The sequence below is a fragment of the Leptidea sinapis genome, chromosome 19, assembly GCF_905404315.1.
Source record: "Leptidea sinapis chromosome 19, ilLepSina1.1, whole genome shotgun sequence".
In the NCBI taxonomy this organism is placed as follows: Eukaryota; Metazoa; Arthropoda; class Insecta; order Lepidoptera; family Pieridae; genus Leptidea; species Leptidea sinapis.
The window spans coordinates 2,985,254-2,989,313 of record NC_066283.1 but is presented as its reverse complement, the minus strand read 5'-3'; positions in this window follow the sequence as shown (position 1 = coordinate 2,989,313).

Here is a 4,060-nt window from a genome sequence, read left to right as displayed (position 1 = left end):
ACGTTTTTAGGTTAGGAAGGTTTCACAATAGGACCACATATTTTATAAATCCGCAGTAGGCAGTCACTATTGTTTACGATATGATGTGATCATAACCTGACCAATGAGCATACATTAATGGCCGTTCCCAGTATACTATCTACAGATAGCGATAAATTACTACCTTCTACTGTCTGAAATTAGCTGTCAATAATCTGAAGCTGTCCCAATATACCCGATATGTCATTCGTATCGCATCACGCATACAAACTTCTATCGCTGGTAAGCTATACGTCATCCCATTGACGGACAGCGGATAAGGTGAGTTACCGTCGATAAGTTTATTGAGACAGAAAAGTCAACGTTAGTTACGATTTGTTATCTCAGGTAGGCCACAACCGGAGATAGAATATTGGGAACGGCCGTTAATGCGCCAGCTCACCTCAGTTGGTTGTCTAGACTGCTTGCATTGCGAATACATAGGTATTAGGAGTTTATTGTTAGAGTAGTAACGAAATTCTACTCATTTTGATTGACAATAATTCTACAACACATTGGTGAGATGCATTTGATTATATTGTGGTCAGTTGTTTCCACGGTGATTTGATGGATTAGTGATGAAACAGTATAATATACCGCGAAAACTTTGGTCAATTTTTTTGTTCAGTTTCATTCATGTCGAAAATAGCACAAAAGTTCATTGGTCATTATGCCAATGCAACAACGCTGAGTCAGCACTCATCATCAGACTGATGCACAGTACTTTTAAAACATCAAAATACCTATTTGTGTATACTTTTTCTTTAAAAAAAAACCTTTCCTTTCATTCATTCAAATGTAACGGCTTGTAATATAAAAACTGCATATTTTGACAAAACGAAAATAACCTTAACATAGTTCAGTCCTACGACTCAACTAGACCCATCCATAGATAAAGTGCTCCAGGCCAAGAAGAGAGAGCTCCACACCCTGATATCTCGGCCGCTGTTTCCGCGGGGCTACTCCTTCAAATACCCAACCCTGAACGACCCTCGCGCGTTAGAAGGTAGCCAGGATAACGCACTACAGGTATGGATACACAAAACTTAGATAATTTATACGTCTAGTCTAGTCTAGACCAGTGGATGGGTTTTTTAGCAAGGTATGCACTTCAGATCTAACTAGTCGTAGTTGAGCTTTGGAATATGTAATCTGAAGATTGCTACCATAGATATTTACCCCCTTACTCATAATAGTCTGCTAACTTAAAGTATTGCTAATTCGCACTCTGTCTTCTTCTATTGAGAAAATTTATTGAATTAGGCGTTACTTTGCGGAAATCCATAATTATACAAATGATTTAAGTTTTCTTTAGTGTTAATTCCGCCAAGACTCGTCTCATCTCGCTCAGTCTCGTGCCAGATTTTGGCGAGACAACACGTCCTGAGGATGCCTCGTGTAGAGGCGAAACACGTGTCGAATTGTTTTAAAAACAAATATTGGCGGAATTAACACTAAAGAAAACTTAAATCATTTGTATTCTTCTATTGACCTAAGTCAGAATGAGAAAAAACACTCCTTAGCGGCTGTTTAAAGTTAGCGGACCATTATGAATAAGGGGTTTAGTATCTAGCGTAAGGAAAAAAAATATGAGCAGTTGTTCAAAAGAACTTTGGATATTAAATAACGGAACCAAATTAAAGTAAATTATCTTTAACACCTATATGATATGCACGCCCCTGGTCTAGACAGAGCCTCCTGCTGCTAGACAACCGATGAAAACAGGCCAGGTTTATTATTTTAGTGTGCGTGACAAGCTACGTCTTACACCCGCAATTTGTATGTCTGTCTGTATGTATGTTTTTTTATGGCCTCATACGGGCCACGACATAAAAATCTCGTCGAATGTAAACGAAAAAATGTCGAATCCCACTTGGATGGGCAGCGTTCGGGAAGCTCCGTAAAATATTCTCATCCAAAATACCACAGTGTCTGAAGACGAAGGTTTTCAACCAGTGTGTGTTGCCAGTAATGACTTACGGTACGCAGACATGGTCGCTAACTATGGGCCGTATGAGAAAGCTCATGGTCACTCAGAGGGCAATAGAGAGGGTTATGCTCGGAGTTTCCCTGCGAGATCGAATCAGAAATGAGGAGATCCGTAGGAGAACCAAAGCTACCGACATAGTCCAAATGATAGCGAAACTGAAGTGGCAGTGGGCAGGGTCTATAGTTCGATGGACAGATGGCCGTTGGGGCAGTAAAGTTCTCGAATGTCGACCGCGTACCGGAAGACGCAGTGTTGGTAGGCCCCCCACAAGATGGACCGACGATCTGGTCAAGATCACCGGAATACGTTGAACGAGGCAGCGCAGGACCGATCGTCGTGCAGATCTTTGGGGGAGGACGTCTTCCGGCTGATGATGATGATGACGTATGTGGAGTCCGTCATTGAGCATACAAATATTTCGAGTTAGTGTGTGCATTGCTCAGAATAGAGGTTAACTGTCAACTGACGATGGACGTTTTCACAGCTGACAGTCTATCTAGACGTAGAAATGATTTAAGACTCTAAAACTATTCAACCAATAATAGCTGTAGTCGGTTATGTGGAGGAGGTGGATTGGTCACTGTAGTGTCTTGACATCTAGTCTGAATTAAATATGTGATAAAAAAATATTGTCACTGTAGTGACATCGACATGATAGGAATGCCAGTCCCAATCAGTCATTGGTGGGGAGCGGACGTCCCCGGGTGCAGTGCAACTGAACAAGCATTGCACCGAGCATGTCAGTACATTTATGAAAATTTGATATACGTTCACAAAAATCGTCACCTTTTTGCTCTTAATAGTGATTTTCATTATTATAACACTAGAAATAAGGCATTGCTTGTGTCTAATTCTAGTAGGCTTCATAAGATACATAATAGCTTGAAGGATAAAGGATAAATGCACTTTATGATAGGCCCAGCCAGCAACTGTTCAGGCATTATCTATAAAAAATAGCTCTGTCGTAAATCCTAATACTCCACAGCTGAATATCTAAGTGAGCGGACAGCCTGGGACAATTATGATTATAGCAATGACAGTACAATATTGTTTATTTCATTAAAAAGAGCGCAAATAAAAGAATGCTGGGAGACTTTCTTGCGCCGCTTCTTCTCTCTCAGAGCGCCATTTGTTTCCGAAGCGGTAGTAGTATCTAGTATATTAGAAATGACATCAAAAATAATTCCAAAGGAATCAATTTTGAGAAAATAAATGCATTTTATGCCTTTTTATGACATAATTTAGAGCAATCGTAAATTCATATATTTGTTATGATTTTGGTTCATTTTAGGTTATGAAGAAGGCGTTAGGAACAGGTGAGCAAAAGAAGGAAAAAAGGAAAACGAAGAACCACTCAATGTTACAGTTGCAAAAGTCGTTTAAGAAATAAAATCAATATTAAAGTAAGCTTGTTTTATTTGGCCACACTTTTCCAGAGACTTATGTCCGCAAAAATATCGGATTTATATTGTTGTCTACAAAAAGAAAAAAGAGAAAAAAAAAGTAAACAGATTTGAGTATGACGAGAATCAAAGTTTAGATATTGATGGAATAACAAGAAAAAATCCTTTAAAGTAAACAAATCTTCGATAATCATGACAGCTTTGATCGACTTGTCTTGTTTGACGTTGCGTAACCATGTATAGTTCCTTTAAATCTTCTATCACGAGGGAGTGTTTGGAGGGGTACTTGAGGTATGCTAGCAGCCGAACTCCGCTACCGAAAATCTCGTCAAAATACAAAATGTCTCCCGCAACATGTTAATGTAGAGCTTTCCACGAGCCGGCTGCCTGAACCGAAACAACTTACTACTAGTGGGAGGCTCCTTTGCACTAAGATGTTAACTGTCATTTGCCCAGTAATTTCACTAGCTACGGCGTCCTTCAGACTGAAACACAGTAATGCTTACATATTACTGCTTCACGGCCGAAATAGGTGCCGTTGTGGTACCTATAATCTAGCCGGCATCCTGTGCAAAGGAGCCTCCCACTGGTATATTGTTAAAGGTAAAACTGTAGTAACATTGTTTTGAGGAAAATTAAACTCTAAATA